At 41.9% G+C, this 25,275-nt stretch overlaps 1 protein-coding gene across 3 annotated transcripts in view; it reads left to right on the top strand.

Moving 5' to 3' along the window:
* LOC111249932 (uncharacterized) overlaps window positions 1-25,275 on the top strand; it is a 390,414-nt gene that overhangs the window by 13,201 nt on the left and 351,938 nt on the right. Inside the window, exons 1-4 of one of the 3 annotated variants that reach the window (XM_086987779.1) lie at window positions 2,275-2,676; window positions 4,737-4,825; window positions 6,666-6,793; window positions 23,902-24,633. The exons of 1 other annotated variant lie outside the window; for it this stretch is intronic. The gene's annotated coding sequence lies outside the window, so the exon portion shown is untranslated. Of the gene's footprint in view, window positions 1-2,274; window positions 2,677-4,736; window positions 4,826-6,665; window positions 6,794-23,901; window positions 24,634-25,275 lie in introns of those variants that run through there. One more of the 3 variants, XM_022804407.2, reaches the window with a different exon arrangement.

Genomic DNA, 25,275 nt, shown 5'->3' on the forward strand with positions numbered 1-25,275 from the left:
CAGGAACAATCTGCAGTAACCATGTTATTCTGACTATAAAGCGGCTCGTTACTATTAAAATCGTGGGCCAGCGCTGTGTGTCATCGAAAACGCAACAGCGCTAAATTGCCAATGATTTCAGATAGCAGAAGGTTGCTGGCGTCAGATAACTCTAACGTATGACACGAAATTGGGCTGATCCCGATACTCGGATGACGATTCTCACGTCAGCGGTTTTCGTCCTCCTTTGATGAACGTTTTAGTCGTTCGGTTTATACGACTTACTTATAAACGGAAAAGCTATTAGGAAACGTAAATACCTAGCGTTTTTTAAAAAATAAATAATTCCATCTTTATCTGTAACCGCAGCTCACAACAGTGCGTTTGTTGCATTGTGGAAGCTCGGAATTGTATGTTCTTATGAATAGTACAGTAAAGGAATAACGACAAAATCTCCCTTAACCGTTTTAGAAATGCGCCTTTTTTCTTTCTTGCCACAAGCCCTGGATGAAAGTCAGCGGATGGTAAAGAAAGACTCCGATAGACATCTATCTTCGTTCGATTTTCAACGACAACAACCTGGCTGATTATCGGTTGGAAGGCGATTGAACGCAAGCTTTACATCTATGTCGAACTCTGTCGTGCTAAATGCGGTAATCACGAACAAAGACCTGTGATCCACTACATCGAACTAATTTATTCCTAGGAAAGGCTTTACCACTTTGTTTTTATTTGAAAAAAGTTGTAAGTCAATAACGTTTGCATAAACTAAATTGGGACTCGATGGAAATAGATGAAGGGAGCAAATTTGATGGCTTCGTAGACCGGTACTACTATCTAAATATCTCTATAATTGTTTAATTTACAGTGGTACAATAATTCATTAGATTTTTGCTACTGGGTAAATTATGATTTTAGCAGGGACGTAATCTGGGTAAAAGTTGTTGGCCAGGCGTTTTCATCATCTCAGGATCGTTCACATACACTACGGTAATAGAGGAGAACTGTCATCAACCCGTTGTTTCACTCGTATTTCACTCGAGAATTCCTGATCGTTTAGTGGACGATTTCAGCTGGAGTTTTTTCTTCTTAACCTCAATGAAATGATATAATGAGGTCACATCAGCGTCGTCTGCCGGTCAACAAGCCTTACTCTGACATAGTGACCTCGATCTTTACCTTTTGATACGTGATTACACGAGCCTGTGTTCATGGACACGATGTAGCCAGCTGTCCCAGTATTTGTAAAAAGTAATTATTAAAGCATAGCGAGTATAAGTTAGCTGAAAAGAAGTTATAATCATTTATTTAAACTGCGTTCGTCGTTCACTGAACGAAAATAGCTAGCAAATAAGTGAGCTGTATAATTGTTTGTTGTTGGTACATACACCATCATGACTTCATCGAGTGTTCCATGGAAGCTCTCATCGTTGTTATTCTGTGTCCTTTCCTTCGTCATGTATGACTTCATGCCAGATTTGGGAATTCTGCTAAATTCTAGTGAGCAGTAATTTTCCAACAAGAATTAGTGGTTCAAAACGTTTTGCGGATTTGGTTAGAGTCGGGAAGTTCCAGTTCGATCCTGCATATCGACGATGCCACCCTTTACAGGGGTTTTACTAAAAGCTTCCAACAACAGACTGCTCCTACACTTCCGGACGACCGTTTTTCCCATAGTTACCAATTCTATTACCTTTCAGTCGAAATACTTATGTTCAGCAAATTTGTTATACAATTACACTCATCTTTCGAACGATTTGGACAAGGATCCTTAAAAACGAGCCTTGTCGATGAAACCTAATTTATCACAATTGCAGTGCTGTTATCACAAATCATGTAGCTGCATAACAAAATACATTAAGTACTATCTCCTTGTACTCTAAATAGTGCGCAGACAGTGTACCGCTTAATAAGAGTTAATTAGCCATGTTGTTGTTAGTAGTTTCACGGCTGGTTGATGCTCCGTGTATCGTGATGACCAGAACAAGGCCGGACAAAAGGCCGCTAGTAAACTAAAGCAAGAACTGGCACGTGCAACTTAAAAAGCAGCAACGAACATAAAAATTAAATTTACTACTGTTTGCTTTTGGTTTTATTTACTGCCTTCCATAAATGCCCAAAAAAAAACACCGATGAACTGCTGCGATAAATGTTAGGCTGTTGCAAGCGAACCCGGCCCACTTTGCCGGCGCACCGGAACAACTTTTGAATTACGCGCCGGTTAGCGAACGAAGTTCGGCTGATAAATACTTGAGTCTTTTAGAAGCGTGTAAGTAAAAGTACTTGTTTTTACTTCACAAGAAATGGATTCAGAATATGAAACAGCATTGAAATAGAGACAACGGAGTGTAGGGTGTTAAGGACCAGCGAGAAGGTGCTGGGATGTCGAGAAGAACTAGTTGTCGCAATCGAGAGGGTTTTGAGCTTCCAAGAAGAGTGTAGAGTCGAAGGGCTTTGTCGGTCAGAACTGACATGTAACCTGTTACAGGATTCTGACCTAAATAGTAAAAATGTGGAAACTCAGTAGAGAACGGATCCCCAATGAATTGACTTTGATGCCTAAAGTGTACTTCACATACGATGTGCGGAACTAATTGATAAAAACCCCCTTAGAATCTACGGTCACCATAGACGAAATATGGTTCAATTTTTTCTGCCGGCTGGAGAGGTATTCAACGAGAGAATAGCGTCGCCCAGGTGAGAAATCGTGTTCAGTGATAGGTAGTATCGAGTAAGTTCGGATGTAGGGTGATAATGGTACAAATTGCAATGGGCACAAGGGGCATTTGTTACTATGAAATATTAGCCGAAAATTAAATAGTGGATGTATTTCGCTATCTCGAGTTCCCCAGTCCACTCATAAACTGCTGGCACGGCAATCCGAAGTACACACTCTTGCTACTTGATATTTTATGTCCTGGATTGAGCAAAGAAATAACCAACGGTGGCTTTAACTCGCTTATCTTTTCAAAAACGAAATTCGCGCGACTACGGGGCTTTCTATACCTAAAAGGGAAACCGGGTAGGAAAGCATGTCAACTCTATGTAAAACATAAAGGAAAATATCTCTCGCATATCGTAAAAATCATCACTGTAGTCCGACCAATTCAATGGTTAAGTTCCAAAGTTTGTCCGATCTGTTTGTAACAGCCTAATACATTTTTGGAGTACCCTATATACACACATATATATATATATATATTATATACACATATATATTATATATATATATGTATATATATATGTGTAATTGATATGAAAATGAAGTTCATCGCAATTAACGTAACGTATTAACCGAGGATATCAACGGAATCAAAAGGTGGCTGATGCTTTTAACCTAATAGAGGTCATAGACATTTTAGACGCCGAAGTTTTTGATGAAGTTTATTATAAAATACGACGTAAGTTCTATCTGGGAGAATGTTTTTCCTGGAATATCCAACGTTTTCTTCGATTTGCTTATTCTTTTGATATAAGTCCATGTGATTACGGGACCCTCTATGCTCTAAAGAGGGCAACTGGTGGACAAGCGTTTCTGCTATCCATTTATTTCGAGAAGCCGTGGATAGAGAAATTAGATGTGGAAAGGAGAATGGAAAGTATAGGGCTGTCCATAAGCTGCCAGCGCTTGCACAAGAATGTAAAAATAAAGGAGAGTATTTCTATTAATTAAAGTCATCATTCTAGCCAAAGCTGATTTAGAAGTTATTCAGTTTCAGTTTCAAAGTCCGCTGGATTCGTTTGTAGCAGTCTAATGTAATCTTCGAGAAGAAGTTAACCAAATTGACTGGACTACTCATCTCTCATGAGTGTCTCAAGCAGACAGCTACAGGCAGCATATCATATGTACTTAAATATTGTTTTAGATCAAAACCAATAGCCCTCGATAGCTTTTTCTGTTCTCAACTCCAATCAAAAGCCTGTTTTGCTGTACTACGGAACAATAAAATGCTGCACGGCCAGCCAAGGGACAGCGGGTGCCCTGTCTGCCTGCCTGCCTGGCTTCCACTCACAACACAAAAGCATCTGCTGCCTGATGCGTGGCCATGATTTTACTACGATCGAAGGTATCGTCCTGGCCTACGTCTATGATAAGGGTATCATGTAGTTTTATGCTAGAAGCCCATTAGGGCGCACCGTCGGCACGTACCACCCATGAACTGTTCGTTCGTTAAAGCTTCGTTGATCTCGGCAAGGTGGAAACAAGGCAGGCTTGACACAGAAACAGGCTCATAGGGGCGCACACGGGCAGACTAGTTAGTGATAGAGCTGCCACTACGCAACCACTAGGCCACAACGCAGCCAGCAAACCGGCAGGTCCAGCATCGAAAACAAGTCGAACCAATTGTGCGCCAGTTCCTTCATGCACTGTGAGCTAACGACACTACGCTGCTTCAACCTCGTGGTCCATGGATTGCTGCTATAGGATACTGAAGGTCCGGATAGTCCGAGAACGACAAAATCAACCAGAAGGAACAGGCGACGCTAGAATCAACCGTAGTCTATTGCGTGGCAAAGAAATGCCCCCGTGCAACGGCTATGTCGCCTTAGACCGAAAAGGTCGACAGGTCAGGGTAAAAAAAAGAAATCGGGACGATAAATGGCAGGCACCGAAGTGTTTAGGGAACCTAACAAATTTACTGAACCCGAGTAGAACCTGTAATTGTGCTAGGCCTGCTTCGTAGGTAGCGCCGGTGGGTAGCGTTCCGTATCCTAACATCACGACTAAACCATCTTGATTTTATCCCCTCTCGCAGACAACTTGATTTCCGCATATGGTTCGGGCCAGAGCTAAACATACAGCACGTGATTAAGCATTCGTACAGCTTTCAGTGCACGATACCAGGTAAGCGTAGGATTCTACACATTGAGCCTATTGGTGTGGTGAGGTTGTACTGCGTCAGCTAAAATAACAACAGCTAAAAGAAAGCACACTACCACGACACCCTCACAAGTTCTTGGATAAAATCGGAAACAATTGGTCCACGAATTTGGTCTGAGGATTAAAGTATACATACACTAGGTGTAACGTGATTTCAGCGCAAAAATTCGAGAGCGCTCACTGATGTATCATATATTGATATATTGTACGCAAAAGTAGAAGGAAAGGAAGACCTAGGCAAAAAAATGCTGAAATAGGAAAAAAGTAGAATTATATTGAAATAGGCAGTGTGACAACTATAGTAATACCGTAATATCATAAAAGCAATAATAACACAATTGTAAATAAATAAAGTATTAATACATCAGATAGATAACTAAAAATAGAATCATTCTCGGCTAATCACTAACGTATATATATCTAGACATTTGCGTTGGGTCGAACCAATAGGGAACATTAGTAGCAGCTCAACATGGTCCGTAGTCGACAGCTCTACATAGACGCACACCATTATACAGCACAACATATATGGCTTTTCCATAACAGAACTATAGAACCAGCCCAGATTGGTGCACTGAGCAGATCCTACCGAAAGAGAGCACTATACGCGTATCTCTGTAATAATCTGTCTTGTAGGTGGATAAACTCTTTGTAGGACCAGGCCAACTTGTCGTTCTACATTTACAGGGCTCTTTGTTGGCCACGTTTATCGGACCTAAAGCTTTTAAGTTAAGTTCCAAATATTAAAAGGGTCTACTTGCGAAGTTCTACTTGGCCCCGATAGTGTGATGAAATCCTACGAAACTGTTCAGCGATCTATATGACATGTTTGGGAAAGTAGGTTGATCCGGCTACGCGTGTCTGTAGTAGTCGTTGCTAGCATCGGTACTCATAGATGAGTATTTCGAGTGCATACAGTTTAGCTACAATATGCTTATAATAAAATTGCTAGCTTTAAGGAACAAGAATATACAATACGATTACGTCGTCTTAGTAAACGTCATAACTTCTCAGTTGTTGTGTAGGATAGCATCGTACGTCGTACGACGAATCGGTTATTTTGTAAAGGTGAAACACTGCCTTACTTAATGGTAGAAATGTCTATATGTGTATGTTGAACTAAATCCTAGGGTTCTTTTCGGAGCCTTTAGATCTGACCTCTCTCTGGCCTAATCGAGTTTATACCGCACATCAAACGATACATAAAGATTCGTGTGTATTTCTTTTGCCGTTGCCGGTAATGTAGCCTCCACCTCTTTTTCTAAGTATGCAAGTAAAGCCTTGTCTCAATATTTTAAAACTTAGGAAGATTTTTAGAAACATTTTAGCAGACTATTTCGATTTATTTATTGCCTCCTCTGGTAACCATTAAACAAACGTAAGATTCTTCAATTTGATTTCGACGGTCCTTTGATCTCTGAGTAAGCTCTGCTAACAAGGGCGATTATGCACTGTGAAATAAGAATCACAGTTGCCAACTATGAAAAAGCCATTGGAGTCATTGTCCTCTTTTTTTAGCAGCAGATCTTACTGGCAGTTTTGTGAAGGACGGGATGACTGCGGTGGTCCCAATGGTCGAACGCATGGAAGGCTACGGTCTTGATACGTCGGCCGCTCAGCCACGGATGTTGACTGAAAATTATAGTCTACTATTTCAAAATTGTGATCACGAGCTCTTATATCTGGCGCAATAATTTAAGTTAGCTCTTACATATCAGTTTCCTCTCTTACATATCAGTTTCCTTGAAAGCCAAATGACTCAAAAAGTCATATACTTTTTTCATCTCTTCATGCTGTGATACAGGGCGCTGATGTCTATGGCCATTAATAAGCCTGTGTGGGGAACCTAATTAACGCAATTTTGGCCGTGGATCCCGCACCACCTACTGGGTTGCATTGGAGAACTACTTCGATAGGCGCTTCAGTTAAAAGGTACTTTGATTATAATTAAAATAAGATATTTTTATTCGTTTTTTGGCTATATTCCTGCAAATCATCTCGATCGATATCTTTATTTTCTCTTTGCTTGACTATTTGAAGTTTGGTTTGATTAAATTTAAGTTTTGTAGCTTTAGTGGTTGTTATGGCAATTATTATTAGATCGCTTATGCAATGGATCAAGAATGTTACACATTTATTTTTATTTAACAACAACACATAGCGACATAAACACATAGTTAAACACAAGTGTTCAGTACTACGTTCCGCCCATATCCGATATGGGTTCGGGTATATTGCTAGTAATAATAGCCAATCTATAATACACACACATACAGCAAATTTGACGTTAATTTCATAACGAATGCTTATAGGTAAGACTGTTTTCGGATACAAATACAACTACAATGCAAATACACTAAGATGAGACATTGACAGACAACTGTTGAACCAACTAAGACGCCTTTCGAAAACGTTGTCCTCTGCCAGGAGTCCCAATGAATGTATCGCGTCATACGACAAGCAAGGGATGGGGTTTTCCTCTTATCGTTCTATTTCCGGTCTCCGTGTTGCTTTAAATGACACGCTTTGCAATACTAGTCCACCAGTCAGTACGGAAGCTACTCGGCAAAAGAAGCACAACTATTTTTTACACCTCCCTTTCTATCAATGGAACGTAAGCAGGAAATCAAGATTTTTAAATATACCTTCCCCTTTTGAAAGAAACTTTTTGGCGTGTCTCTGAGTGCAGCCTTCCAGCTGAAGGTTTTGTATTTCACTAGGACTATTACTACTAAAAACTTTCGATTTTTATGTCCAGTGGCGCCGTAAAGTTTTCCATCAGACCGCTAGCGAACGAAACGAACCGTTTATCCACGTCCGAATTCGAGGTTAGTCCAGAATGAGCCTTCCAAATTAAGCAGCCATATACGACATCCACCAGACCATCACAGAGGCTAGCACTGATACAACTATAACTACTATTAAATAGAATAGAACAGAACTAGAACTGCGACGATGATTCTCTAAGTTTTGTTGCTCTACCATCGTCCGCATGATCCTTGATTATCAGTCACTGGGTTGATGAAATCAACCTGGCACCTAATGCTCCTGTTCGCCATATGTTCGCTGCTGTCGGCTGGCTATTCGGTTGCATAGCTTCGAAAAATGAAGTTGCACGTCTGAATCATTAAGTCCTTTAGGGGGAGTGCAAAAGCTCCAGGTCGAATGTCTCTGCGGTCTCCGCTCGAAACCTGGACCACATTCCTGGGCTTGCTCGATGTAGCGAACAGTGGCTACTCGCCAAAGGCCACCACCGTTGCAGGACTTGTGCGCTGTTCATCAAATGGCTCTCATGAGGGAGGCCTCCCCTAAGCTGTTCGGGAGCAGAAGCCAGGATTTAACGGGGATGACCCTTTAAGATTCGTCCTTCTCGCCATCTTGTCTAGCGTATCCGCAGAGAACGGTTACAGCTAACCCGTTTCGAAGTTTAGGCACCGTTTGCAAACGAGTGCAACTAGGTGGAGACGAGGTGTCCCGTGAATCTTTATAATATTTTAAGACGTAGGGATCATTATTGCGTCGCTTGGACGGTGGAGCACTTTGGGTCAGACGCGAAATGCCAATCGATCTCTAGCAATGACGCTCGTATGTAAACGACGTTTTAATGATGAGTATGCACTAATATGTATCGTTATATGAAGAGTGCTTCGAGAGGTGGCGCAAAGACAAAGCCTATACAAGGATTCTCAGTGGGTACGAGTACTGTTCATTGATAACGAAAGTACTAACAATAGTAGCAGATTTTCATGTAAAAAGTTAGTTTTAGGTAATACTTCCTAGTTACCATCCATCAAATTGTGTCCAAAAAGAAGCATTTCTTTACTACCACTGAAGTCTCGCCGAGATTCCTTTTTCGCTGCAATATGGCTGAAATATCCGTTAAAGTAAGGACAGGTCTTTTAGAAAATTACGCACGTCGAAGGTGGTTCAATATGCGCAGAAGGTGGAATTTTTTTTGGCTCTCTACAGGATTCGTTCTCATTGACCAATTTGTCTATCAAATATCCAGAGTAATTTTTTAGTCTCTTTGTTAGATCAGAAAAATCTGGTGCTAGACGGTATATAGCGCAAAAACTCACTTTGTTTTCTGCGCTCAACATGACCCCTTTTTTAGCAGGATTGAACCCCTACAATTAAACTGAACGTTTCCATTCTCTCTTTTTCCAATTCGTTGACCCTATCCTTTGTCATTTACATGTCGCACTTCTTCAAGCGGGTTCAAGCGACAACTTGGAAGACGGCGTCGGCCCCTAGGCACCTGCTCAGAACTCAGGGCCACGCCGAAGCAGCACAGAGCAGGATGAACGAAGGCCATCATTGCCACAGTATTTCTGCTGATTGTGCCTGCTATAAAATTCACCTCTCACATACTCCAAACATAGAGGGGCGTTCATTGATGATTCAGCCATTGCAGAGACCCGGGCAATTGGATGGCCGAAGACCCTAAGGACCCGCGCACCCGCCTGCAAATGGTGGTCCAGTGGCAGTTTAGAAGCATAGGCCCAAAAACTGGTGCTGCAAAACATCTTATTTGCCCGGGCCTACTTCACCTCACGGGGTATATCTCTGCTCTGTCTAGTATCTCGCATCTAACAGAGACCACTCTCCCACACCACCGACGAACCACGCCATCATCCTTGCGGCTTTCACCAACAGGCCGGACTCGGCAGAGCTTGTAGCAGCAAGGTGCCTTTGCTTGTGAGGCCAAAGTAGTGATTGTCCTTCTTACGCCTTACGCGCCAAACGGCGTTGCTACCACCAAGCTTTTTGGCCCTGAGAAAATCGGAGATTTGGCAAGACACCTTCATTGTCTTACCTTGGTTCGTTCTCAAACCTAGGAGGATAGCTCGCGTTGAGTTCGCCACGAAAGACTAGGAACTGAGACCCACATATGAATACCTGGCACACGCTCAGAGCGACCAAATAACGACTCGGCCAGCAAAGACAAGAACGACAAGGGGTAAGCGTAATAGTGTCAAGTTGTCGTCGTTCACCTGCCATTCAGATCAGCCCGCTGATGTAATCGGTTAGCTTCTAGATATGCTCGATGGGACAAATGATATGCACAGAACTTACTAAGTGCGTGTAACCGATCCATGTCTGTCAAATACTTTTAGAGAAGTTTGCTCCCTTTGACCGTACCACCTAGAGCCCATAAGCTGATCCCAAACGGATCACATATACGTGTTAACGCGCAGGTGTGAGACGCCTATGAAGGCTGGTATTGATCTACGACGTAGAGGGAATAGAACATACAGAAATGAAGATAAGTGGAACAGCGCTCTTGGCTAGTTTTCGCTCGAACTTTAATTATACTAATATATATATATATTATATGCGTAATTGAGTTTTTACATAGTTGATAGCATAATTTTGCAGGCTCACGCTGTAGTGCAATTACGTAAAAGAATACATACACATCTGTTTTTCTATAAATGTGTCTTCTTTTTGACTCGGTAACAAGGCTATAGATATTCGCTAGTTTCTCGTTTATGTGTATATGTGCGCTAGCCGTAAACAAATTTTTGTGACAATCAACCCATTTTTATTAAATAAATGGTTTGTAAAGATGCGTTTGGTTCACTGACGAATCTCAATAATTCAATAATCTGAAACCCGTTAAAGTCGAATTTCGAAATAACGTGGCATCGTTTTAATCACTTAATATTATAGTATACAGCCAACGAGCTAAATGTGCACAAAGCCAGCCACTCAGTAATGCTGGTGCCTGACGCTTGCAGCTTGGTAGTCGGACGAAGGCATCAGGCTTTAAATAACTTGTCTCTATAAACCATAACAACGGCCGATACCAAAATGACCGGCCGCAATCGGGGGGTGGATTGTGTGGCTGGCTGCGGAAGGAGAAGGTTGAGTTGGCCGGAGGTTTTAACAAGCGTTTGTGCTCAGAGCATCACTGAGAGCTTACCTAGAATGTTTCTTATGGCTACTCCAACGGCTCTGGCCAGAGATTATACACATGCTGTGTGCAGCATGAGGGTAGCGCAGGTCCTAAATCCCTATCGATCTACGAAGCTGACTTTCAGTCTCAGGTCCGAAAAAAAGCAAAGAAGGAAATGTGGATATCGTAGCGAAAATTTCGATCGATCCTGCTGTATGAGAATCGCACTTTAAGCCACCTTTATCTGTTACATATATATAGCAGAAAATACACAAGGAGCAAATACACAAATTGTATCTAGAATCATCCTTGACGTAGAGGAACATGGAACCTTTACAGTAGCTCAGCGACGGCCCATTCAGCATAGATATATTTCGTTGTTAGGTTGAAGATCGTCGTTTGAATGCACGTTGTCTTCATAACCCATGGTGAGGAAGAAACTTAGCAACTCACTCTGAACCTGAGACCTGTTTTAGGATTCGTGTACGTAGTAATAATATTAGTAGATAACTACTGCTTTCAGGAAGTGGGCCCTGAGCAGTAAGCTGTAAAAAAAAACTTCTCTTAGTAAGATCGATTGATAATCATTTTATCGCAGGCCACTTTTTATTGGCCCATTGCGAAAATGCTTGCTTAATTATTGGTCCCAAGTCAATCAATATGTAGCCGTAGTCAGTTTCTTCAGTCAGTGTGTCTTCGATTTTGTAACTCCGCTATCCGGGCCTTCCGTCCAATGATGCCATTAAGTATTTCTTGATTTTACGACCGCCAATCAAATACTTAATAAATCCGCTTCGCAGCCGTAAATAAACTAGCTACATTTTGTCAAAATGCGGGTAAGACAACTTCTTGCGCTGATACGTGTATCCTGCGTTGCAAAGGGACAAATGAGGACGTATTTGCCTCTTTATAGCGATCTTGCCCTCCGCTACTGTAGCAGTGTGGCGACCAGGTGCAGAAACTGAATATTTGGATTTTAAAACAAGGACCCAATTAACAATTGGGTCCTGTTTTTAGTATCCTTCTATTCAGTATAAGATTCCCTTATGTATAAGAAAAACGTTATAAACAGTTAGAAATAAAAGTATGCTTATGTCTAGCCTTTTGGTCATATTGAAACAGCTTATTACACAAATTCAACAAGCCGTCTGTTCTTTGTGCATCCGCAATAAGTCATTCAAGTAAATTAGTTCGATATATCGTTTAGGAAGACCTGTTTTTCTTTTCCCATAGGGTTAATCTTAGAGCAGAAGGCGCGAATTCCGCTGCTCTATGATCTTCATCAGAAAATGGTAAACATATGCAAACAGCATATAAGATTGTGAGAAGCATTAGGACAAACGACTTGGCACAAACCGGTTTGAGGCGACCTGGAGTGCCCTTTCATTTATAATGGTATATAATCAGGACAAATATTGCCTCAGTTCTGCTGAGTCGATTAAAAAATAGTAGAAAAATAAACAAATCTAAATTTGGATTTAGTGGACGAAAACCCAAACATTATTTATCAATTTCTTAAAATGTCTGTAGACATCAGGTGCGTTTCATTTACATTTATGCAAGAGAGATGAATATCTAGAATAAATATCAATATGTCACGTTAACGTTAAGTAACGAACAATATTTTCCAGAAAAAAAGGCTTTGCCTTAAGTGGCGGGTGGCCCTCTCGTCTCGGTTCAAAACAATAGCTAGGACCATATGCATTGAAAAACTCGTGAAACAAGTGCAGTTGTTTTAGGATCCATATTGTGGATCAAAACACTTCCTTATTATAAGCTATACAACATTTGAGAGCTGAAACGTTCGTCTGTCTATCCACCGCAATAGAAATAACAGGAGCCATGCTTCCTTCTTTATCGGTTTACTGTGTAAGGCCTGCCTTCAGAAAGCTCCCTGTAGTTCCTGCTCATCACAGATCCATGATTGCATCTACAAGCGCATAATATCACAGCGTGTAAGGCTATATATTATATACGTAGTCCTTACGTTTATACATTATTATACATGTATATATATAATCATTTTGATAACATTAGTTTTATTGAATCAAACAACAATGATGAACCAGAAAAATACGCCTGTCGAGCATTGCATGTTGTATCAGTATTATACTTTTGTTGGAGATATTGGTACATACTTGGCTTCTCCCTCTTCCAATGGACACCTTTTCGCAAACTGATATTTGGTTAATTTTGGAACATTTCATTGTACTTCGACGTGTCGTAATAAATTTCTGGGCATTTGTTTTTCTGGTGACACACAGCGGTTATTTACTTACTAGGAACGCTTAGTCGAAGGTATGTTACTTTTTATTTCCCTGAATACGCTATCTCGACCACATTCACCAACGAGATTTGATAGCGAGAGCTTCTTCATGCCTACTCCATGTTTATACGATATAAAGCTGAGTTAGGAGATGAAGATATATGAGCGGCTTCAGAACCTCGTAATCACGCCAGCATCCTGTCGCCATAGGGGCCAACTTGTAGAATGGATTATTTCCAACTTAAACTAGAAAGTGGTGCTTAAAGCTGATTTCGGATATTAATCTCAGTTGCCTGTTTCATGGCTAACCGACCCAAAGACTGAATCGAAATTACTGTCCATGGCGTCGAAACATACGACTAATTAAGGTAATGATATAAGATAATGAATTCAAGGGCTCTCTGGCCCATAGGTGAACTAATTGTCGGAAACCAGTCATTCAGGATTCACGTTCGTCTGAAAGGACCCGCTATCAGGAATTCCAGGGACTCGCCGGAACTCGAAAAAAATATTCTACAAGAACATGCAGAACTTTCGCGTTACTATATCTCTTCCGTTTTTTTTTTTTACCTTGTTTATGTTTCCTACTGTAGCAGTGCAAAGCGCAAAAGTCACCTTTCTAATATCTAACCCTGCGCTCTGTGACAACTCATAGGTGAGTGCAGCTGTCAATTCCGTAGCGTTTGTAAAAGGTACAAAAGTTCCTTAGGGAGCTGTAGTGTATACTTCCCAAGATTCGCTGGCGACACCAAACGTCGTCAGGATTTAGCTTATCAACTGATAACGTTAGCATTTCTCGCGCTTGTTTCCATACGTTGACAAACCCTAGGGAAATAGAAGAAAAAGTCATCTTGAAAAAGTTGCCTTTTGTAAGTCTACCATCTGTCCGAGTCTATTATAGGAGCATATAGGTGCTGTTGTAGAACGACGCGCCTCAGCGCACCCTTAGCTTGTTCCTCCATACCCCTTTTCTGACAAGTTCACTGTCCTCATCGAGAATGTTCAAACTCGGAGCTTTCTTATTATTCTATTAAACCTAGGAGTTGTTAGGGCGAGACGCTTTTCTTTTCGTGAAGTTGATTGCCTATGAACGTACGATTGACCTGATCAGCAACTAGATCATTGTTAAATAGTAGCTCTCAGTTCTCACAGCATAGATTGATAATTACCTGCTACTGTAATAAGCCTAATCGTAGACCAATGCAAATTTCTAAATAGCTATCAAACGAATTGCAGATATTTAAAACTAGCGAATAAGATTTGTCTTCATGTTTACGCGTAGAAGAGCGGAGCTAGAAAAATAGATGAGAAAACCTCAGACCTCAGATACGTCTTTTTTTTTTTAACTAATTCTTGCATTATCAACGTGTATGAACAACAAATAGGCAAATCCATGTCGGGCATTGCCGAATATCCTTTCTCTATTTACATTTATAAGTCTCAATAAAAAAATAACACGCATTACACGAATATTGATGTTAATAATCTGCTACTAAAGTAGCTATTAAAAACCATATATCGGCTTTCCTCTCCCCTCCGTCTCCCGAAAATTACTTTTTCCACTAAAATACTATAAGATATCGACCGTTTGTGGTAATTTAGCCGTTAGCGTGCCCCCAAAGCCCGCAGCTACTATCCTTGATCTCGTTTTGAAGTGAATATTTTGCTATTTGTGGCTGAATTAGAATCTTTGAAGTTTTGCATTAGCAGCGGTTACATCCATGTCTACCCCGCTCGCATGCGCCCTGCTAAGCTCAGCTTATTCTACGCTTTCGCTCGGCGAAGAAGGTTAGCAAAGTGGGCAATGACCGACCATGGCACAGGAATAATGTGGCCGACGGGGAAGGCAACAAAACAACACATTTTGCGAAACAAAGCAAAAAAAGAAGCCTTACTACAAAGAGCTCAGCGGGGGCAATAACTATCGACAGCTATGCCTGCTGAATAGACACGCAAACAAGGGTCAACAAGAACAAACTGATTGATCAGGCGCACAGATCGCACTAGCCACCACTACACGTGGCAATGCCGGTGGTAGCAAGAACGGCTCTAGATATAGAAAACAAGAAGAGGGATCTGGGTTTGTCCCTACCGGAAGAGAAAGCAAATGGCGGTCAAGAGTGGCTTCAGCCCCCTCGTGTTACCCCTTGTTTGCAAAGCAATACCAGAAACAGCAGCTCGGAAATATGCAGCACACTTCTATTGTAACATTGTAAGGTACAAGTATGTCAAGCGGAGATAATTTATGCCTCTTCCCGTTTTGGCTAGGTGTCAAATAAGATATATCGAGCTACGTAGCGGGTAAACTAACTTTGTTTTCAAATCTGCTCCGAGGCAAAATGCTCTATGCATTATAGTCCACATAGTTGCTTGAAATCGCTAACATCTGACGAGCTCATCGTAATAGTGTAACATAATATAGAGAAAACATCACAGAGTGAGAAACGGGTGTTAGTAATTATAATGTTTTAATTTGTTTATTACTGTTACCGTGATTGGGTCGAAAACGAAGAACAGAGCAACATTTTTGGGTCTGGCTACCTCACTTTTAAGCTGTTATCAACACCCCCTTGCCAGCCCATTACTATGGTCATAGTCAAGATTAGTTTTTTACTTCGCTTTGTTTTTTGCTGCTTCTAAGGGCGTACGTTGCTTAACGGCATAACAACACTGTTTATGCTATGATAGCTATCGGAGGAAGAACAATGGAAGAGGCAATTCTTTCAAATACGGGTCCATATCTGACTTATAATAACGGAAACCGGCTGTTGACGCTATAGTGAATAGGAGTTTAAAGTATTTTATGACGTTTCAGCATTGATAAGTCTACTAGTCTGATCTCAGAGAAAAAAACAGCTACATTATATATGTATATATATAAAAGTGTTGCAAGCGACTAGAGAAGCGACGCCGCTGTGTAAGGCAGTATCAGTGGACATAAAAATCTAAACATGAATTTAGTACATGTACTTTAATCAGCTGTATGCCAAAAAGTCCTTGAAAAGTCAATAATACTCGCTAATTTCAGTAAAAGGCGGATATACCATTCAGACTTACCTTTGGCAACACTAAATAATGTAGCTATCAGAACGGGAGTCAAACTTTCATTTTTTTTACATAATAATAATATTAAACATAGTAAGAAATGGTTACGTACCTTGAGGTAGATTTGAACAGCAAATAGGGTTTTCTCGTATGATTTTATCTTGCTGGACGCACCTCCGCATGAGGTACATCGTAGGGTCAGCGAAAGATCCATTGCTCGCTTCGTCGTACGTCCTCGATACCCATGCGCAATAAGAATTAATTCAGCTACATATGTTATACATCAAATACATAACATATATATATATATATATATATATATGATTCAATAGACTAACGGAATCATAACGATTTTTTTTTTTTTTGTATTTGTATCATTTGTATTGACTCTTTGTTGCGATGCAACAGTAGATCAATAGAAGCGCTTCGCTATACACCATATACATATGAGGTACGTTACATGTTCGACACCTCATAAAGAGCACATCGAACGAACTTGGAAGCTCATTGAAGCTGTAACGTATCATTGAGAGCAGGTGTTACAGAAGTTATAGTCTCCTCAACCTCACGACGGCAGATGACGGCAACGTATCTGCCTGCTAAATTCATACGTCTTAAAAACGGCCTACTTTTTTTCAGATTCCTAGACCCACATAATGCTGACACAGTTTCGACCCCAAAATTCAAAGCACTCCACTATGAACTCCTACAATTGGTAATTAATTACAAGTAAAATATATGATCGATAATAGATGATCGATTTCATGTATTCGATGCAAATACCTACAATTGAATTCACGGGAGATGACCGCTGACATAAGCGCTAAACAACTCCATCATCCGAATTATAAATCGATCCTTTATGTCAACTCAGTCTTCTGTTTACCTCCGGCGATGCTTTGGTTGCAGCCAAATAGAGCCGAGGGTTAAACCCCCTTGACAGACTTTCTTCTTGAGCCCCGCGGGATCGACGTGACACTAAAGTTACGCAGAGAAGTACATTTGCAGCGGTTCGTCGGATGAAAAATTGCACATTACGCGTATCGATAGCAATGAACAGAATAACAGAATGAGGTAATAAAAATGGTTTGCAGATCTTTAACTAGTCGCGCAATGGACGGGACAAGCGGCACAATTTTTTATCGATTTGTTGCTATACATATATAATTACAGGGTTAAAGGAATTGTCAGTTCGAACCCCCGTCAGACATCGTTCCATTGGCTACTTGGCATCACTGGATTCTTTGTATGAAATGAAGAGACGTGTGCATCGTAAAATCTGTTTTCCGTCTGCGTACCCTCGATCTGCACGCATTTTAGCTTCTGTGTTTTCAAAAAATGTTTGCTCATAAATGCCCGTCAAAGTTACGACAACGTTGAAGAGTCAGGGGTGTGGAGCTGAGCCGGCAAACGAAGCGAATTGAGATAACAGAGGGCTCTGACCATTGGAGCGGTCGTCTTTTGACAGGCGAAATAGTTCAATGCACGTGTTCGCTTCTGCTTCGTTTTTTCGGTTGCTGATCGATTGTCATTTGTTTTTCTCTATGCAGCGTTAAGCAGTAAGGACATCGTCGCTGGCACTAGTTATAACAGAGAATCTAAGTTACGCCTTGAAGTGAACGCCTTGTCTTGATTGCGACGCTAACAATAGCACAAGCATCCAGGACGACTATATGGTGTTCGTGGTTGTATTGGTGGTCCTCATAGTTGTGTATTGCCTCTCATCTGACAGTTTAGGCAAGCGAACGAAAGGGCTGGCTAGCTACAACAAAACACTCACCGTTGCTTTTGCTTCCTGCTTTGTTCACTTGCCCTTGCTATCCGTTTGTCCCACCTTCGTATTGCCTAGCCCGTGTTTCTGCATATTCTAAAATTCTTCGAAACCCATCGAGCCGTGCAAGGCTATAGAGTGTACGCCACGAGTTGGGATGCCAGCCGCCTTCTCCTCTACTTTAGTCAACTCGACTACAGGCGTTGGTTGGTTAACTAGCTGGAGCGCCACAATTGAATAAAGACGATTCAAGAGAATAAAAGGCAAAATCGAGTATGCCACCGACATGCGTCAACGGATACTGACAAATATATATATATATAACACCGAAAGCGAGATTGTGCATGGCGGGAAAAACTATTCTTTTTTAAATCTAAACGTATACTTTCTGATGGGTTTTTCTTTGCTATATATGATTGTACATATTTGGCAGTTCTTATCCATAGATGCTGTGGTGTTTCTTTTCCGCCACAGAGATAAGATTTTTATGTAGGTTTCCGCTGTTGTCCGGAAACTATGTTCCTGCCTTAACTTTACCTCGGCACCGATGCCACCTTTGTCTGTACCCGATGTTTCAGCCAAACTAGAGAGTATGAAGAAACAGAGGATCATTATGACATGGCCTGTCGCACCTGCCATGCGATCTTCATCAGCGTTTGGCCTGCTCCTAAGCTGCCCATCGTATTTTTCTGTTTAGCGCTCTTTGATTTCATGTCTTCGGGTTTGTATATTGCGCCCCGCACGTTGAACCTCAAGCCTCCGTTGGTTTCCGGCTGAGTTTCTTTTGTGGGTGGAAGTGGCCTACCGCATATACGAATTTTGCAGATTCATAGTTGCTAACTCTGCAACAGTTCCCATCTCAGTTAGGCTCATCTGCACGCCCTCAGAGCTATGTTGTGGTCAGGCCGACTCACTGTTGTTGAAGACAGGAACCTACACGTGTACTGCTAAGGGAAACAGTGTGCAGAGCTGGATTTCACTTGAGTCGCATTGGCGTAAAGCCCCTTTACCTGCTCGTTTTCTGTGTTTTCCGCATTTTCTTTTAGTTCTATTACGAATGCCACTGTTACGTCAGTGGACGGGACCCTAAAGCGTCTTCGACACACTCGACCCATCCGACATCCAATGTAATGTAATATATGCATGTGGACTCCTAAACATCATACTTATTTTTCCAGGCCTCACATTGACCCACCAGCTCCAAAATTACACGAGCGAGTTTTTTTCTTTTCCTTCTACCAGCTTCGGGAAATATCACCGGACACTTCCGCTCACGACATGAAGTAGTTTGATATTGAACTATATGCAGTGATATGCCAGATCTTGCCTGCACACAACGGGCAGTACAAATCTACACGACGCTGAATTTAACAGTACACAGAAGCTAAAAAAACCGCCGATGAAGCATGGTATATATATATATATATATATATATATATAAACAGCATCTGTGTGAAAGTGAAAATACAGACACAACTGCTGATCACGCTTATAATACAATCTAACCTGCAAGGTGGAAATTTCGTCTGATTGATTCTAGTAAGCTTGCCCAAATATAACCACGTATTTTCTTTATAACCTTTGCGGTTTTTGACCACTTCGGCCGTTCCTACTGTGCAAACAAGTTGTCAGAACCACCTCTTTAGTATAACAATAGGGATTTGCCCCAACTAGAAGATCTAGCTAGGGTGGGTCTTGCTGGACTTATCTCGAGTTTTCCAACAGACTTATGAAATGCCATTGTAATTATTTTCCAATTCTAGCGTCTTCACCGTTATTACGTTAGTAATTCAGATACCGCCTCAAACAGTGTTGCTATTATTTAGTCATTATTGTTCGTATAGCTGGGACGAGATGTTTAACGTCTCGCCGTATCATACACTCAAATTGCGAAAAGCACAATCACACCTGTACATGCTTCCGTCTATCTGTCTCATTTCTTTTACGTGCCCGTCTACTTTCGTGCCCGGCCACCGTGTCTGTCAAATCCATGTAAGCATCTACTGCTTATTAATAATCTACACACTAAAGAGACAAACGAGGCTGAACTTCGTATAAACCCACACAGAAATATAGTGTGTAAAATACTTTTTTCTGAAAGTGGCCCAGTGTCACTGACATCGTTGCTATCTTATGGCAAAAGCTGCTTGCTTGTCCCGACCCTATCAGGAGAGTCACGGCTAAACAAACGGCTTTATGAGATAGAACCGTACAGAGAGGATAAGGTTTCATTTGTCTGTTTTACTGTAACCCTCTTTTTCGTCGCGTACAGCTTTAGCATCTGCGAATAGACGTGGGCCTGGGGGCGAACGGTGACACCACTGCGTAAAGAGCTTTTTCAAAAGAGTTGTAATTGGCTGATGCACGCTGCTGCTCCCTACTTAAAACAACGCTATCCGCCTTGGCCGGCTTCTAATTATCCCGAGAGGCGAATGCGTTGCTATCGTAGTTCGTCTTTTGTTGGAGTACCTTCTTTTGAAGTACGATGCCGGTTGCCTTAGCATTCGTACCACCGATCAAATTCTCCAGGGTTCCGCAAAGGCTTCGCAATTGCCGAGCTACCGGGCGATGGATGTGTGTGTACATGCACGTACGGTACTCTGCACTGGGAAAACACTGCTCGGAGCTTGTATGAATAATGAACTTAACCAAGCAATCGTTGCCCCTCCCCTGGCGCTAGTTCATCGTTAGTCTTCAAGAATGCCAGAACGAGCACCTGGTCAGCGAACGGATGAGAGCTTATAACACGATATGGCTTGGCCTCCTGGCTTGGGTTATAAGCGACTCTGGACGAGTGGGTATGTAGTGCTGTCAGCGTAAATATTAGTTCCTTAATCATTCTATAAGCGGATACTATATGTTTGGTTAATAGTCACGACCCTGTTCGTCCCTTCTGAACAAGCGATGATTTTCTGTAACGACGCATAAAAGCTACAAAAGCTCATTTACCGTTCCTTTTTCGTTAGACTACAATAAATGGTGGGAAGCTATTGCAAGATGGATGGGGAGAAAATATAAGCATTAAGAGCCACGAACGCGTCACCGCTACCACGGACGATATCTTAGTCGTTTCGTAGTAGTCAGGTGGCTGTGTAATCAAAAGAGCTATGAAACTGAAACAAGTTGAGATTAGTCCAATGCCAGCCGCTGTTGCAGTCAGGCTTTGAATAATCTTATCTATGGGCCACAACGTCACACAGGATGCAGCGCATGTTTAGCTACTACCTATCGGCCGTTTCGGTATCTCAAAATTAACGGGTACAGCGTGGCCATGTAGCATCTAATCCCAGTAACAAAAAGATTAGCCATCACAAATGTAGACATACAGAAGGCAGACATAGAAATACAGGAAGCCATAAGCTGTGTACGGTGACGACAAATGGTGCAGACGAGTTCGCCACTTACAAGACCTAGAAAGAGTCATTGCAGTAGCGGTTAATTTGGACTTCGCATGCGCTTTTTGTCTTCTGACTTAATTTTTTTCTCCTTTAATCGAACCCAACCGATACTAGGTTGTACTTTGTGGGCCATCGGTAATGCCATTGAAAAAATTTGGCTGTTTCTTTATTCCCTTTCTAGAGACAAGTCGCTGTTTTATTGTCCATGTGCTCGCTAGCCCCCTTCTTTATGTACGTTGCATGCGACGCTCTGCAACTCTGAAAAGCCCCGCGTCGTGTGCAATCCATTCTCGCTAATGAAAACTGCCTCAGGTGAACGGAAGAGAGCTCGGCACTGATTGTCGTACGAAACCCGGAACCAAAACAGAAGTGGCATGACGGTTTTGGTGGTGTATAGAACAATTAGAGAACATTGTGAGCACGTTGGAGCGCTACTCCATGCGTTCAAACATATAAATCAGAGTGATTCGGCTGAGGGTCGCTGGAATGAAGTAAGGCCGCGCGAAAACGAAAATAGTGCAGGAGTGGAGTTGATAAAACAACTCCACTGCTGTACTATTTAGCGGATCCACAGAGAGCACGCACGAGCTCGTGACCAATAAAATGGAAATCTGTGGATCAATCTCCGAACCACGTCCAACAACTCTATGACGTTACCTGTAGTATTTGCTGTTGTTTTTGCGATAAAATTGTGGATTATTTTCGGTGTTTGGTCCGTTACTCTATCCTGCTGGTAAAAATGCTCTACGGGAACAACATCCGCAAGGACGGTACGAGTTGCCTTCACCTCGCGCGTGGTAAAGAAAGCTTGGAGGGATTTGTGTCTATAATCTGATATCGGGACGAGGTCAGGCCACCTGTATCAGATCTTATAAATCACGCCTCAGTACTTCGATTGCTTGAGGCCGCCCGGTTCATCGGTTCTAAGGCTGATTGATTCAGTTGACAAAAAACCGCCTGCATCGTTATAAACAAATGTTAGGCAACTAGCTAAGCCTAATTAACGACAGACAAAGGGCCAACAAGCTACTAAGAAGGCTTCCAGTTCACTTTAGCTTTAAACATTATACAAGCCTGCTTAGCTATAGCAGTATTTGATGGCTTTAGGAAAGAATAACTTCTATAGAAATATTTGCAAAAGTTGCACGAAAGCAAAATACGTCTAATCTGGTTGTAGCGACCGGCACTAGTCTAAAGTCCCGGCGTTTGATTAGTCCGTAAGTAGGTCAACATTCTGAATAATTTTCGTGCTCACACAGTCTTACTCTCTACTCCCGCTCTTTTCGTTCTTCCGTTATCTTCATTGCTCCATTGGAAGCGGGTTGAGACAAGACAGTGGAAAGGCAAAAAACCGGGACGAACCTTCATGAAGACGGAGAACTTTCAGAGACCTGAATGCCCCGGTGCCTCCTCAGCGGCATCTCTTTTCCTCCTGTTTCCTTCTCTATACACGTAGTCAACCTTGGAACGTAGTAACAAGCAAGGGCTTGCGCTCTGCCTTTTGAAGAGAAACCAATTGCCTTCATAACGAGAAAACACTTCATGGTTCCCTTCTGGCCTGCGGCAGCGAAGTAAGCGCACGAAGAAAGGAAGAGATACCTGATTGGAGGTCAGCGACCTCAACGAGGAAGTCTTCGATGGGGCCTGCCACATACCTGCTTGTCTCATAAGGTACTACGGCAGTTGCTCTCATAGCTGGTTGGCCGGTCAACTATGCCATGTAAGAAGTGTGCTTAGAATCTTTGCTCTGTCTTTCCTCATAGTAAAATGGCTGACAGCATTCTCGACATCTTTCCGGCATTGACCAGACGCATACTTCGGAATGGCGACTGAACCATTTGCTCGCATCGGGTACTGCTGATGGTTAAAAACGCTCGAAAAAGGCTTTGTTCAAACGGTACTTTTTATACAAGTAGGGAATATCTATTACACGTTTTAAACGCGCTTCATTAGGGTGCAAAAAGGAGTTCGAGTTGATGTGAGACAATACACGGCTATGAGATGATGATCGACTTGTTCTTATTGTTAGAACGAACCGAAATTAAGTTAATAATTGCGAGTCCTAATACCAGAACCCCAATAGAAATGAAAAAAATAGTACTAATGGTAGCAATAGCACCTCTTCAAGTTCAGAAGGCAGCGGCACAACAGGGTGCGGACCTCGTATGGATCCTGTACGTACAATAGATCTTGGGTACATCGGCAGATAGTGTGGCAAAGCATTTCAATCTCAACGGCACTCTATGAATATTTCGAACTGTTGGCTGTGGTATTGGAGACGAAAGACAAATTCAAATATATAGATACGACGCGTTAGGAGGGGAGGAACATTTGACCAAGTTGATTAAATCGATTAGATTTGACAAGATTACTTATTTCTCCTGTTACGTGTAGAGGAATAATGCTGTTTAATTAAAACCATATGCTACAACTGCCTAGGATAAAGACGAATAACTAATATATCGTACCTTATTATATCTTCTTTTCGATCCCCATGAAGAAATTACTTAACTACTACGCTCGGTCGCCACCCTTCTAAACCTAACACATATGGTTCACAATGAATACGCAAGACATGGCCCTTAATTTAAATACTACGATAGCATTCATTTCGATACGTAAGAAACAAATCGTTAATTTTAGAATCACCGTATATTCCAGAGTGATATTCTCATGCCGATTGGATGAAACCACCAATTTCAAGCAAGTACACTGATGTCCTGTAGCCGTATTTCCATGATTAGTTTACCTGACTTCTCTCCTTTTTTGAGCGTTGTGCCCGCAACTCATATCGAGTGCATTGAGAAGCTACTTTGAGCACTCAAGGAGTAGGTGGGAAACAAGAATAATGTCAAGAAGACAAAGGATGAATGAATGACCATAGGCTCGGCTCGGCTCGGCTCAGCTCAAAAGGCAGTGGCAGCAAATCTTTGAGGTTGCATCTTTAAAGAAACATCTCTGTCTTTCCACACTTTTCCCCTCTTGTCCTGGAACCGCGTCTACGGCTGAACCACGGCTTTATATATGGCGTCAGTTCTTAAGCCCGCAAAGAGTGTGGAAGCTTGCACCAAAATAGGGTCGGCTATACTGTTACAGGCCCAAGCCAGCTCTGGATGGGTAGAAAAGTGCGATGACAGCAGAACTAGAGCAATGCAGTGAGGAGTCCTTGCAGAAGTTTACTGGCCCCAAGCACCAAGCAGAAATTAACACTCACCCAACATGCTTGCTCCTGCCTCGATCTGGTGGGACAATGCACACGAAAAAAGGAAGGACTATGTTTCAACGACGTCTCGCAAGCAGATGATAACGTACGATGACTGGCTGTTTGGTGAGAAGATTTTTCGGAGTATTAAACCAGAGAAGCTGATCCGGTGGTGAAAGCTGGTGTTTAGGGTATGTTTGAGGATCGCTGATATTTGCACGCTGAATGTCGCTGTCACAGACAGTTTCCCGTTGAGGTTTGAGTGTGTATGTACGTGCAAATAATATATTAAGGGTACGATGGTATCATTTCTAGCTACGCCTTATCGCGCGGCAGGGCTTGCAACGAATGTATTTTTGAAAAAAATGCCTTCGTGTGCAGCGCCAAAAAAGCTTAACGAAGATCTAATTAAAAAGAACGGATCTATTCAAGCGTCTGTACAGGCGTACCTAGTTTTGGTATACTTTAATAGCTCCGCTAGACAGGTCTAGGCAGAGGAAATAAAGGCTTATGCTCTGAAGATGCACTCGTCCGCTCAGACCTCATCTAACCTAGTGACATTTTTATATCGACGAGAACCACGAACCGGATGCATTTCATGTGTTGGGTACATTGGAAGTACGTATTCACAGAAATCTGTGAAAAATATGTAAATTATAACTATTATTGGATTCTATTTTATATTTTTGTCAGATTAATTTACATAAACAAATAGTATAAGCTCGAATACATGGAAGGAATGAGATTCGTTATCGATAGCTACTGCCATGCGCGCTCACTGGTAACTCTCGTATATTTTAGGCAAATCGGATATCTTGTGGTCCTCACCAGGG

This window comes from Varroa destructor, unplaced genomic scaffold (assembly GCF_002443255.2).
Source record: "Varroa destructor unplaced genomic scaffold, Vdes_3.0 BEIS01000004.1, whole genome shotgun sequence".
In the NCBI taxonomy this organism is placed as follows: domain Eukaryota; kingdom Metazoa; phylum Arthropoda; class Arachnida; order Mesostigmata; family Varroidae; genus Varroa; species Varroa destructor.